This window comes from Diabrotica virgifera, chromosome 6 (assembly GCF_917563875.1).
Source record: "Diabrotica virgifera virgifera chromosome 6, PGI_DIABVI_V3a".
NCBI classification, from domain to species: domain Eukaryota; kingdom Metazoa; phylum Arthropoda; class Insecta; order Coleoptera; family Chrysomelidae; genus Diabrotica; species Diabrotica virgifera.
Genome location: NC_065448.1, coordinates 206,404,330 through 206,425,048, shown reverse-complemented (window position 1 = coordinate 206,425,048; position 20,719 = coordinate 206,404,330).

Genomic DNA, 20,719 nt, shown 5'->3' with positions numbered 1-20,719 from the left:
TCCTACCCGGTAAACAATGTACTATTGTTAATAAATAAGCTAACTCTAACTATCAGTGAATTAAATTCTCTAACGCGCTCAAAGTTAAAGTCACCGATGCGATGATGATGTTTTGACCGATCCTGTCTCTGTTTTGGTTTCTCTGGTTAGGCTCATATTCATACATACAGAGTGAGTCTGTAATTTGGAATAAATTCAATAGCTCAAATACTAATTGTTTTTTTTTTGAAAAATACTCAGACCCGTCGATTAGTATTTCAAATTGAAATTTTTTACAGACAATAATAATGTATACAGAGCGTCCCAATTTAGTGATAATATGACGTCATCGTTGATTTTATTAAAGGGCAACACTGTCATTTTGATAGGGTATGAAAGTTATACATAACTGCAAAGTATCAAAATTTTATTCCCTACCATTTACAAGATACTAAAAAGTAACAAAGTTATGTCTGTAATTTGGAATAAATGCAGTAGTTCAAATACTAATTGTTTTTTTTAATGTTCAAACCTGTCGATTAGTATATCAAATCGAAATTTTTTACATACAATAATTATGTATACAGGGTGTCCCAATTTAGAGATATGACGTCATCGTTAATTTTTTTAAAAGGCAATACTGTCATTTTGATAGATATTCTGATAGGGTGTGTAAAGTTATACATAACTGCAAAATATCAAATTTTTATTCTCTACCATTTACAAGATACTAAAAAATAACAAAGTTATGAAAAACAAGTAAATCCTTTTACGAAGGATTTCTTTCCAATTTTGTGATTGATGGTATACAGCCAACTACAGGAAAAACATTTTCTTTTCCTTGTGGATTAAGTAGATCAAATAATTGAATTTTATTATTTCAATTAAGCAAATGCTCATAATGTTGCCCAATTTAATGGATATTTTAAAATATTGTCAAATAGTCAATGGGCAACATTATGAGCATTTGCTTAATTGAATTTTATTATTTCAATTAAGCAAATGCTCATAATGTTGCCCAATTTCATGGATATTTTAAAATATTGTCAAATAGTCAATGGGCAACATTATGAGTATTTGCTTAATTAAAATAATAAAATTCAATTATTTGATTTACTTGTTTTTCATAACTTTGTTATTGTTTAGTATCTTGTAAACGGTAGGGAATAAAAATTTGATATTTTGCAGTTATGTATAACTTTACACATCCTATCAAAATAGCTATCAAAATGACAGTGTTGCCATTTAAGAAAACCAACGATGACGTCATATCTCTAAATTGGGACACCCTGTATACATTAAAATTGTATGCAAAAAAGAATATGTATTTGGTGATATGTATTTATAGTGACTTTTTTGGGTGTGAATCTGTCTTTTTAGTTTACTCCTCTTGGTTTAAAAACAAAGCTTAGTATCCTAAGGGTGTTAATTATGACCTAAACACGTAATGTTAATAGGTAGGTGTCCGTGATTTTCTCCTTCGTGCTGCACGAAAGTTTGTTAGTTTTCAAGATAAGCAAACTGTAAAAAAGGCATAACGGCTGGCCCTGAAAACGATAAATTTTATCTTGAAAAAGTGACAATGGATAAACCTCTCAAGCCTCTTGCAACCGTAAATTGATCTGAATTGTGATCGTGTAAAGTAATTTCACAGGTAGACTTATTTCGTGTTATTTTTACTAACCTTATTAATTTTTTTGGTATACCCAGATGTTACATTGCTCGATACATTTTGTCTCTATTGACTCTATAATATGCTTATCTAAAATCCACAAGTAAAACATGCAGAGGAAATTTACCTTCATAACAAGTTGTCGGTACTTCCAGATTTTGTCTATAGTAGAAATGTCCTATCTAAAGCCAGCCTGATACTCATGTAGGATTACCAATAATCTTGCCAAATTTTTGAATACAGTATTTAGTAAGGCTATAGCTGTTTGTTTCCTTTTTATGCAGCGAGCATATGCGGGCCTCATACCAATCCATACTTGCACTAGTAGTTGATTTATCCTTTTCTGCAGGTGATCTCCACATAACTTAATCATTTCTACGCATATGTCGTTTTTCCCAAGGTTTCTGTTATTTTTCATTTCCTGTATTGCCTAACACCACCTTCTCGTCTGTAAGCTACCGTTAACTATCTCTTCTTCTCCAATTGCCCAGTTGTCTACTGCTCTGCGCTCCAACTCACCAGTTAATATTTCTTCGAAACGTTTTTTTCTCCCCGTCATTATTTCTACAGAATCGTTAATTAAATGCCCATGTTTACCTTTCATATATCTACAGTGGCTTTGGTAATCTTTCCCATCTTCTTAACTTCTGGATAGAACGACCTTACCCCTTTGTCTTTGAACTTCTTTTCTATCTCTTTTAATTTCAACTCATTATGGTATCTCTTTTTTGTTCTACATAGAGCTGTTAGTTTTCCTCGAATTATTCTACTTATATTCTTGTTTTTTACACTCTATATTATCTACTATTAATTGTTGTCTACTGTGTATGAGTCTATTGTGAGGGATAATGGGATAAATAGTTCCGGAACACTTTTATAGATGGAACATCAATGCCTGGCGAATGCTGATGATGTAATTCTCATTGCAAGAACTGGAGAACAACTGACAAGTACGGCAAAAAAAGACTGCTTCGGGCTAGCACTAAGATTGGACTGAAAGTGAATATAAATAAATCCAAGTACATGAAAATTTCGAGGAAAACAAAAAGAAACATTATGGAACACTAAGTTAGAGGTGAAGGATGGATCAGAGGTAGAATTTGAGAGGATGGACGAATATATTTTTTATGTATTTGGGTTCACTTGTCGATCACTTACTATGTCGATCAGACACGTAAGGATGAAGCATAAATCCAGTTAAGAGTGATAGATGCGCTGGGGCTATGAACAAAGTAATTAAGACTAAATAAATATAAAGCAATCACGAGAAAGATCTCCAACAAGATGGATCGATTAAATTACAGGAATATGCAAAAGACCTATGCATGAGTTAAAAGAAATGACAAGAGACAGAGATCTTTGGAGACGAACAAATCACGTCGACCACTACACTCCTTCTGTGGGGTCAGGATTGAAGAAGGAGATACAAAACGATAATTAGACCCATAATGCTAAACGGGACCGAGAAATGGGCTGTGAATAACACCATACAGAAATATTGGAAGCTTGGGAAAGAAAGATACTTCACAGAATTTTTGGCTGAAAAGTTGTTGATGGAGAATGTAGAAGACGAGCGAACGAAGAAGTGTAATGGTAGAAAGTGAGGAAACGCAGACTAAAATTGCTCGGTCATCTAGAAATAATGTAGGAGGGCAGACAAGTCAAGAATATTGGTTGGAGAGCACCTGAGGGAAAAAAGAGAGGAAGACCAAGAAGGAAATGGAGAAATGCAGTAGTGGAAGACGTCAGTGAGTTGGGAATCAGATATTGGAAGATGAAAACTTAAAACCGAAAACGATGGAGATTGTCCATCCAGCAATGCGCCGAAAAGGCATGTCAACTTTTAATTATTTTTATTATTATATTATTGTTATTATATATTGTTATGTTATTTTCTGTTGATCTCTTAATTAAATTTCTCTAATTTTCTCGTAATTCCCCATTTATAACTATTATTTTCTCTTATATTTTAAAAGTATTTATTTTGATACCTAAACCTAAACGCCATACCTAAACACACTTAAAACTACCTGTTAGTTTCGTGGGTTGGTATCGGTGAATATTACTTCGTGTTCTGAGGTCGTCCTTGTGACAGACGAAAAGATCGGACTTCACTCTTGCTTGGAAATTGTTCGGGGTGGCATGTGACTTTAGGTCCAGAAGTATTTGAGAAGAAATAATAATCCATCCAATGGGGTTTTCTGCATAAAATCATCGTGTCACATGCCACTCACGTGAAAACTTAGACCTCTTAATACCAACTGAGAGGTAGGACAATTTCCAACCATTACTCACATGGAGGAACAAGCAATCTGGAGCATTCCAGCTCTATTTTATGTCGTCTTTACACCTGCACCTACGGATAGGACAGGTTAGCACTCTCCGTGTGCTCATTTTATGGATTGCAGCATCGAACTTTTTCTTGGAGTCGTTCGATGAAGGGATTTATTTGAGAACATTTAAGTTTGGTGACAGTTAGTAACTTTGTGTATATGGTGTTCCATATCACAGACAATTATGTATTCACTATGTTTAGTAATTATTCTTTTTCAGATTTAGCTTGCATTTATTGGTTTTTTTATATACATAAAAGTTTAGTAAGTTCCCAAACTCATGTATAAACCTACGGTATCGTACGTTGAGCTTGGCGTATCTGTCAAAAAGGTATTACTTATTGTATTTTGTTATTAATTTGGTCGATTTCAGTTCATTATGTAAATTTAGTTTGTAATATTACTTAATTGCTTGTTTTCCAAATATTTTGTTGTTCATTAGCAGGTATTTATCTTAACTTCATTTCTTTAATTTTCATTCATTAATTTTGCTTAATCCTTTATTGTATTCTCTCTAAGTCAGGCTTGTGCCTAGAGTTGCATAAGTTTGATTTGAATGTTTGAACTTGACTTGAGTTTGACTTAATTTCAAGTCAAACTCAAGTCAATCCTTCTGACAAATATTTCAAGTCAAGTCAAACTGTTCAATCGTACAGGTTTGAAAATTCAAACTGTTTGTCAAACTAGTTTGAAAGAGTTTGAAAAATAATTTATTAAGTATGTATACTTTTTTGTCGAGATAGACATGTTAGTTGCCAATTAAGATAAGAAAATTAATAATACAATGAGTGCCACATAAAAGTCAAAATTTTCAATGTGTTTTAATTTAAAACTTTTAAATGTAGATATTTATTTTTTTCGAATCCTGAGAAAATTAATAAATATTTTTACGCAGAAAATTTAAAGGCAGATTGAAAGATTGCGTTATTACCGAGGGCCGAAAGTCTCTTAGAATAAATAAAAAGTTTGTTTTGAATGAAATATTTGCAATTAATAACAACACTAAATTTTCCTTTTTATGTTCACCAATGTAACTTATTAAAATAAACATAGAAATTTACAGGGATGTTCGTCCCTCAAAAATAATGTAATCGTTCATGCTGCGTTTAATTTTTTTTTTAATTCTTATTAGTTTTCTCAGGATTTGAAAAAAATTAATACATTTAAAAAACATTGAACATTTTGATAAGCGACATGTTACGCCTATGGCCTTAAGGGTTACAATAAAATAAGACTTTTTGCGTTTTTCAATGGACAGCTCAAAATAAAATTATTTGGAAATTTTATGACTTTCTTTTATTAAAAAAGGCATTTATTTATCTTAGGGCCAGTTCGAAAAAACATGTGGTACCAAGCTGCTAGTTCACTCGAAAATATGTACCACAATACAAAAGTTTGTATTGCTGTATATTCGTTGGTATTTCTTTAAAATTCAAAACTAACCATAGGGTTATTAGACCTGGATCCCGCGTACCAAAAAAAAGTTGATTAATAGCAAGCTGAAAATTTGTTAATAGCTTAACGGTGTTTAGTCGGACAAACTTTGATGTACGGGAACACTGGAACAGGGGAAGTTTTAATTGTGGAACAGTTAAAAAATTTCGAACGTCAGATTACGAAACGTCCCATGTATTTTGTCGGTCAGAACATCCAATTGATTTGTTACCCTTTCATTAAACTCTCATGCAAAAATCAGACTGCTATTACGAACCAACATGATTCCTGTCATTTGACATATTCTTCGTGTTCCACTCATTAAAATGCCCAGTTTGTGATAAATACCAGTCTGATTTTTGCATGAGAGTTTAATGAAATGGTAACAAATCAATTGGAAGTTCTCTCCGACAAAATACATGGAACATTTACGTAGTCTGACTTTCCAAATGTTTAACCTTTTCCACAATTAAAACTTCTTCTGTTCCAGTGTTCCCATACATCAAAGTTTGTCTGACTAGACACCGTTAAGCTATTAACGAATTTTCATCTTGCTATTAATCAACTTTTTTTTGGTGCGCGGGATCCACGTCTATATGGTTTTATATCTACAATTTAAATTTTTTTCGGATACAGGCTACAAATGTTGGGTTTAGATTTTAAAAAAATTAATGTATAAATATGCATTAAGCTTTCTTAATAATTATCCTAACTGGCGCGTTTATTGGGTTTTACTTTTCTGTCTGCGGTTTAAATATCGTATCAGCCAATATATTTCTATGTTTATTGAAATTTGTCAAAAGAAATTTTTTGGACCTTGTTGGGGGGGGGGGGAGGGAATTTCCCCTATCCCTTCCCCACCCCCCGTTGATCAGCCAATGAACAAATAAAGGCGTAGGCAATCTCATTTAAAATTGAAAATAAACACGTTGCGTAATATTCAAACTTTTCAAACTGTTTGAATATGTTTGAATCCAAGTCAAACCTAAAAATATCGAAATCAAGTCAAGTCAAACTTTTTTATATAAAAAGTTTGATTTTCAAGTCAAGTCAAGTTTGTTGAGTAAAATCAAATTAGTTTGACTTGATGCATCTCTACTTGTGCCTATTTATATTATTTTCATATTTGTCGGTTTAATTTAATTGTACATAGCAAGCGTACTATAACCATAACCATTTGGTACAGGTAGTCTCATGTGAGTTGTGCCCTATATATTGGTAAGAGGTACTTAAGTTTTGTAACAGATAACATTATTGTTGTTATCTGGATATAACTGGTTTAACGATAACTTTTGTCATGTTAGAGTCACTGTACATGAGTTGTTTAACTCGGAGATTGGGAGAATCTAAGTAGTTATCTTTAATAATTGTTTATTTATTTTGCATATCATTTCTTATTATTCTTTTATACTTACATATACCTACTGATGTATAGTTTTGACAGCAGTGTAAGATACCTGGGAGACTGGGAGAGTAATCGAAGATTATTTCCTGGCGCCCATGATTTGTTAGTTTTATTTAATTTGTTCTTCTTTAGCAATTATTCTCCTTTTTTCATTTTCAGAACATTATTCTTATCTTAATATTTCCATTTCTAGTTATCATCTTTATCTACTACCGTCTTCGACAAGCATGCAAATTGGCCGTATCCATCCTTGAGTGTCAAGTTGTCGTTGTCTTGCATATCTTGCTAGCCAACTCTATTCAGTTTGCCTCTGTCTATTCATTGTCTTCAACTTTCTTCATCTTATCATTTTCCCCCATACAAGTACTACTGCAAAAGTAGTATTTTTGTTCCCATTTAGTTACAAAATAGTCTCTTTCTTTTTCTTACTTCTATTGGAGTTTATCATCCTCTTTACTTTCAATCCAACAGAAGTTTTTCTAATTGTTACATACATACATACATATACATATTTTCTGTGCTTCAATCATCAATTTTCATATGCTAGCTCAAAAAGGCACTTTCAGCTTTTGATTGACAATATCCTATAATTTCCTTCTTCTTCATAAATTTAATATTTCTACCTATTCCCAGTAACTCGTTTTTATAATTTCATAGTAACGACATGGCTAATAAAAAACACATAAATTTTTTTCTAAACCATTAATTCTTTTTGCCATAGTAAAATAACCAATTAATTCCAATTTTATATGGAACTTTTTGATAAAGGTAATTCATTAAATCCCTTTCAAAACAAAACCTAAAAAACTCTGAAACAAAAAACTCGAAAATGATGTTGCCTATGACAAGACCCATTAAAAATTTTATTTGGGTTCTATAATGAATGGTGCTGAATTTAATTGTTCTTCGATAATTTATGTCCAGCTTTTTTAGTTTCGTTTCGCTCTTTGACGATTATTTCAACGCTGGTCGGATGGGATCTACCTGGCTCAACTCTAAAGTTTAGTTCCGTTAAAATTAAAATTAAACATCAATTATGAACGGGTAGAGATCTGGAAGAAGCATTAAAATTCGGTTTTGTTTCTATCCGAAAATTATTTACGAAAGGTTGATTTATTGATGAAATGTGTAATTTATATAATACTTTGGGGTGGCGTTTTAATTCATTAGAGGATACGAGATTAATTCGGTCTGTAATTTACTAAACTTTGAGAAAAATTTACTGCATCATTAACTTTTAAGAAAAGTCTGAGGAAATGATACAGGAACATCTATTGGCATATTAATTACATGATTTTTATAAATACGAGCATCCTAATGACTATTAAATGCGAGTAGCATACATAATTTTTTCTACGATCATTCAAAACAAATAATAAGTATATATTCAAATTTATTTATTTTGTAACCCAAACAATATTTTTGAAAATTCAGTGGGTTCAAAGGATTACCAATGTTGAAGTGCTACGACGTTTAAATAAGGAGTTAGAAATTATGAAGAGTATAAAAACTAGAAAACTGGAATATTTGGGTCACATTACCAGAGGAGAAAAATACGAGTTGCTGAGAATTATTATGCAAGGAAGGATCCAAGGAAGAAGAAGCATAGGAAGAAGACGCATCTCCTGGCTGAGGAACCTTAGAGAATGGTTTAACTGTAGTTCATTACAACTGTTCAGAGCAGCAGTAAACAAAGTGACTATAGCCATTATGATATCCAACCTCCGATAGGAGAGGGAACTTTAAGAAGAAGAACCCAAACAAATTAAGCAGTTATATGATTCAATTAATTATTTTGTTGATATACATATTTATATTTTGAATGTTACACTTATTAAAATGAATTTGAGGCAACAATTTTATTGCACTGATGAGGTTATTGTCGTCGATGGTGATGGTGTGATATGAATTTCCTTATTAATTCGGTTGTATTCGATGTAATTGAAAATTTGGTTACCTATGTTGATTTTGTTTTGAAACCCATGAGAGTTTCCATCCACCGTGACGTTTTAATGTTGTTATATCACCACCAGAATCTACCAAAATTGTCGCGGAAATGCGACGAAAGCAATGTCGAGTATGATGTTGGATTAGGTAGATTATTTAAAAATTTGGCTCTTTCTTTTCCCATATTTATTATATTATCAAAGATTCATTGATTTAAATGTTCAGGGACTCTACCAGATCCTGCAACTCATTAAATTTTGAATCAGTTAAAGCCCTTTTTCTTTCCAAAATTTTAAGCAACTCATAAAGCCGCGTCCTCACTGGTAAAAATTTGCGACGCACCAGCTGTTCGTCGCAAATATTTGCGTGCTCGAGGTAAATTGTGCTAATGTATACGCTTCAATGCATACGCTCCAACGGTTGTCGGTTTTTAAGCCGCGTCCTCACTGGTAAATTTTTCGTGCGTATTGAACTAATGGTGCGTCGCAAGAATTTGCGTCGCAAATTTTTGCCAGTGAGGACGCGGAATTAGCTACCACGGATTCAACAAGTGGCCAAAGCATCGTTGCATTCTGGTCGCTATGGTAGGGGAGCCCAAGCGGCGACTTTGGCAGCTACTCGAGCGCGTCAGACTATCACATGGGGAGAAACCTTGTACACTGTAAATGTACATCTACCATATATTTATTTATAACCAGCTATTACCATATATATTTTCATTTTGTAACTTCAAAGGGCTACAACTTTTTTATGTGCACATTTGTACTAAGATAAGTTAGTTTCAATCGAACTATTTTTGGTCCCAGAATATGTGATTTAATTTATGACCTGCATTTTTGTTACACCTTATATAACACGACCCCACAAGGAGAGGGGTGAGGGGTAAATTTAAAATTTTAAATACGAACCCCGCGATATTTCGCGAAATGAACATCAGATCGAAAAACTGCAAAATACACGTATTTACTAGTTTTGAAAAGTCTATCGAATGGCACCAAACATGACCCCAGACGGAGGTGGGGTCGTGTCCCATGGGGGGTTACTTTAAAATCTTAAATAGGGCCCCTTAATTTTTATTGCAGATTTGGATTCTTTACGTAAAAATAAGCAACTTTTATTCGAAACATTTTTTCGAATTATGGATAGATGAATTTTCCTATAATGGGAACAAACGATTGTTGGAAATGGAAAATTAAATTAAAAAATGAAAAGTCGCCTATTTTATGTAAAATTTTACTTAACTTTTTTTGGTTTTAGGACCCACTCTTCACAACCCAATAGGTCCCCATAACGCTCGAGTAACTGCAAATTTAGCATACTTTCCTCCCCTACTACTAGTAACAATTAGTGTTCCCAAAACCCTAAGCTGAGTTTCCAACCTATCATACAAAATAAATAAAGTCATACCTGGGTTTTCCTTTGAGGTTTGCTGATTTACAATTTAATTTAGTAACTCGATTTTTCGTAAGCTTTCGAAGCTTCGTAATTTAGTAACTAAGAAGGGAAGCTTTCGACAAGGCTTCTGGCTGGCGTGCCATCTTCTGTTGATTGGATCAAGTATTGGAACTTGTCTTCGTTTGGAAGGTCTGAGTCTTCGTCGATTTTTCTAAACTGGCCCCAAAAATTTATCCAATTTTTGACATTTCCATCAAATTTCTTAATTTCAATTTTTGGCAGATGAAAATTCTTGACAGGTTTTTCCTTTTTTGCACCTCTTTTTCTTGATCTCTCAATGTTTTAAATTTTTGATCAAATATTCACATTCTATTCAAAATTTTTCTACCTCGTCACGAAAGTTTTCTTCATCATTTAATTCCTTGTTTATAGCTTCCGTGCTGGTTTCTTCTGCAAATAGAACGTCTTTTATATTGTTGTCTAGAAGAAATACTCGCCTGCTTTATCATAAACTTGTTGCAGGAGTCTTTGTACTGTCTTCTCCTCACTGGGATTCACCTCTTCAATTTCTTTAAAAACTTTTTTTAGGGATCCTTTTGTTGCTTCCCTCTCTAGCTTTAGGTTCTGCATGTTTCTTTAATGAACGAGGGATGCCAATAATGTAATTTTTATGTTGTGTTGTAGTTTTCTACAAAGAAAAGGAATAGTAAAATTGTGACTTTTCTGATGACATTTATTTGACAACTTGACAATTTCAAAAACAATGTTATAATCGTACCATCAAACTATACATGGTGTATATTATCCAGTGTCCCAACAATAAGAATAGCAACGAAACGCATAAAAGATGGAAGACAACGTAGATAGATATTTCGGACTTATTGGTTTCATTAATACGATGCAGGCAAGTTAACCCTTAAGCAGTGACATGCGGTATGCCATACCGCAAAATGTATTTATATTTATATGCAAAATGTATTTTGTTGTAAAACCTGTGTTATAAAAGATTTCTAGAACACCATCTGTGTACCTTCAAGCGGTGTGTAATTGTACCTGTTCCCAACTGCTACAGTTTTAGTATGGTTTAGTCTTTGAGCTATGTTGGCGTAAAGTTTTCTTGCGGTATCACATACCGCATGTTAGTCTTTACGTTTCTATAATTAAAAGCAATCCAGTGTATTATTTATTTACTAGTATGGCAGAAAGTTCATCCAGTTTTTATACTTTCAACTGCTTTAAACATTATTTTACTATTTTTTAGTTGCCAATACTTAAGATTTTTTGTAACTAAATTTATAAAAGATTTTGTAAGAATTTCCACCATTTTTTAAATATTACATATACATGGGTTCATAATTTTTTTGGAAAAATAAAGTTTATTTTATTTGGAGCACTATTTTATTCCACAGCAGCGTAAAGAATCATTCCGTAGTTAATGTAAAAAACAAATATAACACTAATATATAAGACAAAAATAAACTTTTTCAATTTAATCATGGATGAAATCATTAAAAACGTCAACAAAGGAAGAGGTTATAGAATGGAAAACAAAGAAGTAAAAATACTCTGCTACGCAGACAACGCAATATTGATAGCCCAAGATGAAGATAGTCTGCAAAGATTAGTCCACAGATTTAACATAAGAGCAAAAGAATTCAATATGACAATTTCATGTCAGAAAACCAAAACAATAGTAATCAGTAAAGAACCAATCAGATGCAAAATAGAAATTGATGGTATCAGTATTGAACAAGTAATGGAAGTAAAATACCTTGGAATTACATTGTCAAGTTACGGAGACCTAGACAAAGAAGTGAGAAATCAAGTACAAAAAGCAAATAGATTGGCAGGATGCCTTAATAACACTATATGGCGAAACCGACATATTAGCACTGAGATGAAGTCAAGAATTTATAAATCCACTGTAAGACCAATAATGACATATGCATCAGAAACAAGAGCCGATACAGCCACAACACAAAGACTATTGGAAACGGCAGAGATGAGAGTACTGAGAAGAATTACAGGAAATACACTGAAAGATCGAAAGAGGAGCGAAGATATTAGAAGACAATGTAACGTACAGTGTATAAACGAATGGACACTAAATAGAAAAAAAGAATGGAACAACCACATAACCAGAATGGGGGAGACACGTGTGGTCAAAATAGCACGAGATAAATCACCAATCGGCAGAAGAAGTATCGGCCGACCGCGCAAAAGATGGAGTGGCAACCTTCCATAGAGGTATCAATCCGCCAATGAACAAGCAGAATTGCTTATAAAGAGGAAGAAGAAGAAGACAAAAATAAATTGAAATTCATATTGAAAACAAATGAGAATAGGCCACGGTATGGCATACCGCATTTCACAGTCTACGTTCTGAAACATCCACGTCTGTAGTTAAGGGTTAAAATAAGTAATATTGGAAAAGGATCACTTTGGAGTAACGCAACAAGTTATTGGCGTTAATGTTAGAAAACGTCGAATTCCAGAACAACAACAATCAATTTGATTAACAAGTCTGTCCATCAAACGATAGATATTCTTTTTCTTGTAGTTCCTTCTCCTACCGGAGGGTGGCTATCATCACAGCTATACGTACTTTATTGACGGCTGCTCTGAAAAGATCTACTGAGCTGCTGCAACTATACCACTCTCTTAAGTTTCTCAGCCAGGAAATATTACTATGCATTAAAATGAATAGACAAGTAGATTAACCTCTTATTATTTCCAAATACATTTTTATATCTAATATATTCTTATTAAAATTGGAAAACAAAATGGATTGTGGTCTTCCTTCAGCAGGGCCTATTTTACCACTAGGCCCGTGAGGCACCTGCCTCGGGCCCGCATTTTAATGGGGCCCGGAAAGATCACAAAAAAATTTTTTATTGCAATAACAAAATAAATTTTCAAAATTATTTCATTTTACGAAAAACAAAAAATAATAAATGAAAGCAATTTCAATGTATTCATAAAGATGTATTCATAAACATTAAACATGTATTCAATGTATTCATAAACATCATCATGATCATTCTCTTTGCCTTATCCCTATGCGGGGTCGACTTCCCTAATTGCATTTCTCCATACAATTCTGTCTTGGGTCATATCAGTATTAATCCCCTTTACCAACATATCCTGCCTAATCGTCTCCCCCACGTCTTCTTTGGTCTTCCTCTCCTACTCCTTCCTGGAATCTGCACTTCAGTTACTCTTCGTATTGGATGATTAACGTCTCGACGTTGAACATGACCAAACCATCTCAACCTATGCTCTCTCATTTTGGCATCAATTGGTGCCACACCTAGACTTGGCCTAATATACTAATTTTTAATTTTATCCTTTTTTGTCACTCCACTCATCCATCTAAGCATTCTCATTTCCGCCACATGTATTCGTTGTTCCCCTTTTTTGTCACTGCCCAACATTCAGTTCCGTACATCATAGCCGGTCTTATGACTGTTTTATAGAATTTTCCCTTCAACTTCATTGGAATTTTCCTGTCACACAGCACACCACTCGCTTCCTTCCACTTCATCCATCCAGCCCAAATTCTACTGCATGTATCTCCATCTATTTCTCCATTACTCTGTAATATTGATCCCAGGTACTTAAGACTATTGCTTTTTACAATCAGTTCACCATCCAAAGATACCATTTTATTTGTAGTAATTCCATCTTTAAATGAACATTGCAAATACTCTGTCTTTGTCCAACTAAGTTTTAAACCTTTTTTCTCCAAAGCTTGTCTCCACTGTTCCAGTTTTTGTTTTCTAAGTCTCTTTCACTATTTCCTATTAACACGACATCATCAGCATACATTAAGCACCATTGAATGTTACCCTGTAGTTTCGCTGTTATCTGGTCCAAAACTAATGAGAATAAATACGGACTAAGCACCGAGCCTTGGTGCAACCCTTTTTTCACATGAAATTTATCAGTCTCTCCCACACCTGTCGTAATACTAGTCATTACTCCCTCATACATATCCCTCACAATCTTTACATATTCACCAGCGACTCCTTTCTTATTGAGTGTCCACCACAGAATCTCTCGAGGAACTCTATCATATGCTTTCTCAAGATCAATGAATACCATGAGCGTTTGTTTCTTTACTCCTGTATTTTTCCATCAACTGCCTTATAATGAAAATTGCATCTGTTGTTGATCTGCCCTGCATAAAGCCAAATTGATTCTCGGATATGTCGGTCTCTTCACGTATCCGTCTATCAATTACTCTTTCCCATATTTTCATGGTGTGGCTAAGCAGTTTTATAGCCGTGTATTTTGTACATTGTTGTATATCTCCCTTGTTTTTGTAGACAGGTACTAGTATACTGCTTCTCCATTCGTCTGGCATTTGTCCAACTTCCATAATTCTATTAAATAAACCTGCTAGCCACCTTGTTCCTGTCTCTCCCAATGCTCTCCATAGTTCCCCAGGAATATCATCTGGTCCTACCGCTTTTCCTTTCTTTATTTTTTGAAGTGCTTGAGCCATTGTTATTTTGGTGACCATTGCTGCTACTGTCTTCGTTGACTCTACAGGCTGTCTGTCAAATTCTTCATTTAATAAGCTGTCAAAGTACTTTCTCCATCTCTTTTTGATATCCTTTTCGTGAACTAGTATTTTATTATTTTCATCTCGGATACATCTAATCTGATTAAAATCTTTTGCTTTCTTTGCTCTCTGTTTGTCTATTTTATATATCTTCGTTTCGCCTTCCCTGGTATCAAGTTGATCGTATAGGTTTGAATACACTTCTGCTTTGGCTTTTGCTACTGCTACTTTCGCTTCCTTTTTCGCCACTATATAGTTTTGAAGATCTGTGTCGGATCTGGTTTCTTGCCACTTTTTATATAATTTTCCCTTCTCTTTTATTTTTCCTTGTACTTCGTTTGTCCACCACCAAGTCTCTTTATCCTCAAACTTTTTCCTGGCGTTTTCCCAAGTATTTTAATAGCAGTCTCTGTAATACTACTGGCCATTTTTCTCCAAATTGTATTAGGGCTTCCTTTCATGTTCCATCACATTTTGTCTACTAACATAAACATATTTTAATGTATTCATAAAGCAATGTATTCATAAACAACATTACTTATATTTCTATTAAATAATTGATACATTGAAAAAAGTTATTATTATTATTATTAAATAATATTAAGGGGCCCGAAAATTGTGTAGTGCCTCGGGCCTGATTTGAAGTAAAATAGGTTCTGTCCTTCAGTAATTACGATAACACTTTTTTCAGTGTATCTAAGTACAAATAATTATTAATCGGTCATTACAAATTTTGTGTCTGTCTTCGTGTTAATGATGAAACTCGCCTTGGAAGTGCAAGCAAACTATTTGTAACGTGAGGCTTATCGCCGGTAGCTCGGGAGTCCCACAGCGTCGGTTGGGGGCCCCGCTGCGACAGTAGGCGCCCCCCGCTGATGCGACACCGCGCATCGATCGCGTCCTGGGGCTATTCTCCCTCCCGCTCTTCCCTTCCGACCTCCGCTCTCCTCTCGCACTAAGAGAATTTCCCGGTTTCGCCAATTTGGGACGTTTACTGGATTTCCACCGCGAATTACGCTCCGGAATTGATTATAGTGATACACACCCCGCTTGCTCTGGCTCTCCTACAGTCTCCCGAGGGATTTGGGGGTTTGTTGGTTAGTTGTGCGGTTGATTGTTAGATCCAAGTAAACCTAAGATTTTTATAGAAAACTTAACGCCGAATATAAATCTCCATCGAGTCCTACAACTTTACAAAAAACTTATTTTAAATCGGTAGTGCTTTCAGACTTGTACATATCGAATATACAGAGTGTTTGATAACGAATAGGCCATAGCTTAGCCTTAGATTCCTGAGATTAAAACGAGCGATCATATTTGTTTTTGTTTTAAAAACCATTTTCGTTGGTGATTGCAATTAATAATATTTATTTAAATTTACTATTTTAACTGGAAATAAGTCACAATATTAGTTATAAATCATATTTGACGTTTCGACTTCCACTGCTGAAATCGTTCCAAACGAAATATATAGCAATACCCTGCACTTTCCTAATAGACAGCAAGTAAAATAGTACTGAAAAGTATGTGAGTGTATAGGAGGTAGGATATACAGTTTTCGAAAGTTTTCAGTTTAAAATTATTAAACGTTCAATTGGCTCAAACCTGAATTACCGTTCACTTACACTGTTCGCAATATCATAGTCATAGTCAATCAAAGTAGCAGTTCGCAGAGATTGAAACAGTCGAAATCACCGAAACGCACCCAGCTTGAAAATCAGTCTCGGTTCCTGTCAGCGCCAAATCAGCTGCTACAAAAATAGCAACTAAATTCGAAGCTGGTAGCAGTAGCAGTTACTAAGAACCGTATCAGTTAAAAAAAAAGCAGTCTGCTATTTACAAACCCATTACTAAGCCAAATTGTGTTTCATCCTGCTCTTCTTCAAATTTATCTCTGATTATACTGTGGATAATACGTAGAAATATTTTCAAAGTGTGGCTCATAAGGTGTATCATACCCCTATTAAGCTGCACCCCCCACCATCGCGAATAAATTTCGAACTAGGCAAAAAATTTTAGTTCTATTTATGTGCTAATTAGTTTCTCTAATCCGAATGTTGTTGCTCAAACCGTTTACCAGGAAATTGAGTTGAAAGTGGGGGGTCCAGCTTAATGGCAAGCTGGACAGTGAAAAAAGTTCAAGCTTCTTGATTTGTTTGGTGAAAAATTTACTTCTATTTATGTGCTAATTAGTTGCTCTAATCCGAATTTTGTTGCTCAAACCGTTGACCAGGAAATCGCGTTAAAAGTGGGGGGCTCCAGCTTAATGGCAAGCTGGACCCATCCCACACCGAAAATAGTTCAAACTTCTTGATTTGTTGGGTGAAAAATTTACTTCTATTTATGTGCTAATTAGTTGCTCTATTTCGGATTTTGTTGCTCTAAGCGTTAAGCAGGAAATCGAATTGAAAGTGGGGCGGGGCCAGCTTCTCATTAGACGTACAACGAAAGACTTGTATATTCACTAAAACAATTAGCAATAAAATCAGATACCGGTATATTTTGATGGTACATGTTCCCTAAATTATTTTAGTACCAAATATGTACGAGCAACTAATTTATTTAACATAGAACACAGACACATATAGCGCGGAGCAAGATCGGGTGGGATAAACTAAGGCATTTGCAAGTTCTACGGTTAGCAACAAAATCAGACACCAATATATCGATAATACAATATTCCCTATAATATTTTAATACTAAATATATGCGAGCAACTAATTTATTTTACACGAGACAGAGGAATATAAAGCGGGGTGAAATGTTTCGCGGGAGGGAAGAAGTAATACATTTTTAAGTTCTACGGTTAGCAACAAAATCGGCCACCGGCATATTTCGATAAATCATGTTCCCTAGAATATTTTAGTACCAAATATGTGCGAGCAACTAATTTATTTTACACGAAACAGAGAAATGTAAAGCGCGGTGCAAGGATGGGTGGGATTAACTAATAAATTTTTAAGTTCTATTTATTATTTATATATTTATATATAAATTTATTATTTCATCCTTGCACCGCACTTTATATTTCTCTGTCTCGTGTAAAATAAATTAGTTGCACATATTTGGTACTAATATATTCTAGGGAACACGTATTATCGACCCGTGTTGAGCTGCCCCCCCCCCCCACTTGCAAAAATTAAAAAACAAATAGCGCTGATTTATGAGCTTTCATATTCCGCACATCAAAAATTTTGAGCTCGTTACACTGAGCAGGAAATTAATATTTTAGTGGGGGGGGGGGGGGCTGACTCAGCTGCCCCCACTACTTAAAAATAGGAATATTGAGTCGATCTTTGCGGCAGAATTACGAGCTATTTATGAGCTCTTGAAATATTATAGTTTCGATTTTTGAGCTCATCCCTTTCACCCCCTAAACAACCCTTTAATTGATTTAACTTAAGAGAAACATGCTAAAAAAAATTAAAATATATCGTATCGCGGATATAATTCCTATAGCTTATATATTCTAAGAGTAAACTCTTAAATCACTCGCATTTCGATTATTGAACTACAACCCCTTCTCAAGAAAAACCACCCCATCTTCCCAGCTTAAAAGAGAGTTGTATTTAAAATGCATTAAATTAATTATTTAGCGACTACATATCATTTAATAATGTATTAGCTCCCAAAATACGCGCATTTAGATAATTAATTTGCAATTCCTTTTGTATAGTGCAGTCACTGAAGGTAAAAATTAACTATTACCTTCAATTTCGGTGAACCTTCATCAATTTTTACGAAAATTGGTGAGTGGTTATAGGATACCTCAAGAAACAAAGGTGACATGGTGCTACCTTGCGCCTTTACCCTGAGGGTGGATACCGCCCCTTCTCGGGGGTGAAAATTATTTTATTAAAAATAACTCCACAAATCGATAGAAGGACAAATTATAAGCATAATTTGTTATATAAAGTTATTAAAATAAGTCAATATTTTTGAGTTATTAAAGTTCAAAGATTTTAAATATTCGTGAAAAAATACATGTTTTAACCCGGGAGTAGTCGCGCTCACTTCTGTAACGTGAACAGTCGCGTGTTAGATTTCATCTCACAATACGAATTTAAATAAGAATTTACAACAAATTTTTATTTTAAATATAGTATTTTTATTTACTTGCTATGTTAGAAATATTATTTCTAACAATTATTTATTAAAGCTAATTGGCTCTCCCCAAAGCCATAAATTCCACAAAAAGAAGAAGAAAAAAAATACCTACGCATTACTACACCCTTCCTCGAGGTACTCACGAAATTTTTTCAAAATTGCAAAATTTTTCATTAATTGCGAAAAAGGATAAAATGTGAGATTCTATCTAACGGCGCGACTACTCGAGGGTTAAAGCGGTTTTTCGTAAATCACTGAAAAACTGTAAGATTTTCCAAAAAAGTTAGTAGTAGTTTAATTCGTATAGCTTATATTCTAAGAATAAACTCTTAAATCACGCGCATTTCGATTATTAAGCTGCAACCCCTTCGCAAGAAAATCATCCCATCTTCTCGGCTTAATAGAGAATTGTACTTAAAATGAATTAAATTAATTATTTGGCGACTTCATACTGTTTAATAATTTATGAGCTCGCAAAATACACGCATTTCAATTATTGAATTGCAATTTTCTTTCTATAGTGCAGTCACTGAAGGTAAAAATCAACTGCGACCTTCGATTTCGGTAAACCTCCATTAATTTTCACGAAAATTGGTAGATAGATATGCATACTGGATATGCATACCTCAAGAAACAAAAATAACATGGTACCAACTTGCAGTTTTTGCCTAGGGTAGATGTAACCCCTTCTCGGGGGTGAATATTACTTTATTAAAAATAACTCCACAAATCGATAGAGGGACAAATTCTAAGCAAAATTTGTTATATAATGTTATTAAAATAAATCAATACTTTTTGAGTTATTAAAGATCAAATATTTTAATTTTTGTTAAACAAATGCATGCCTTAAAGCGAGTTTTTGTAAATAACTCAAAAAGTTTTTACAAAAAATTTTTTATCACTAAAATTGAAGCTAATAAAAACTATAATAAATTCCTTACTTGTAAAACCATTTAATGTAATTTAAAGTAAGTTATAGGTCATAGGTAATTGAATATATATATTTTTTTTCTGCGAGTATTCAAATCTAAGGATCCAAGCTTAAATAACGGGAACACGATGCATTTTATAACACTTACTAAATACTTGTCAAAGTAGGGGAGCAGGGGGCTAGTTGTAACAATTTTCATAAAATCAAATATATCTTGACAGCTATTTTCCCAATTATCACTAATTAAACACTAAACGCTAGTTTAACTCTTTCTGAATAAAACTGAACTGAAGAAAAGTTAAGAAGACTGTTATTTTTTAATCAACTAGCATTTTACCAAAAAAAGTGCATTGTTACAACTTACCCCGCGCTTGGGGCTAGTTGTAACATCTATTGGGGCAGGTTGTAACATTACGAAAATTCGAATTTTTTGGAATATTCTTTTGTTAATACCTAACAGTACCTATTGCACTATAAAAAATATTGTTTCAGTATTGAAATTTTGTGATATGTATGTACAAAAAACAATCAGACGCGCGTATTTTACTACAGTTTAAATATTATTTATTACTTTTATCTATTATCTTAAAACAACACACATGGCACATGTTCAACGTACAACAAAAAACTAAACCAACTTATCTTAACCTCATAACTTATCGCAACAAGCATTCAAATTGATCTGACAATAATTGAGTATGATTTACTGGTATACCTACCCTGTAATCTGCATGAATTTCCATATCATAGACCATGACCATGATATTTTTCGTAATAACCATATCAAATGTAAAGTCCTTTGGGATCTAAGGCGGGGGAGAAAATCATCTCATGGTTAATTTACCGATCAGAAGGGAGACGCACAGGGGTGCCTTTTTCCAGTTCAGTATTCGAATGTTTTGATTTTTCCATTTATATGAAGCGAAGAACTTATACATCATTCGACACT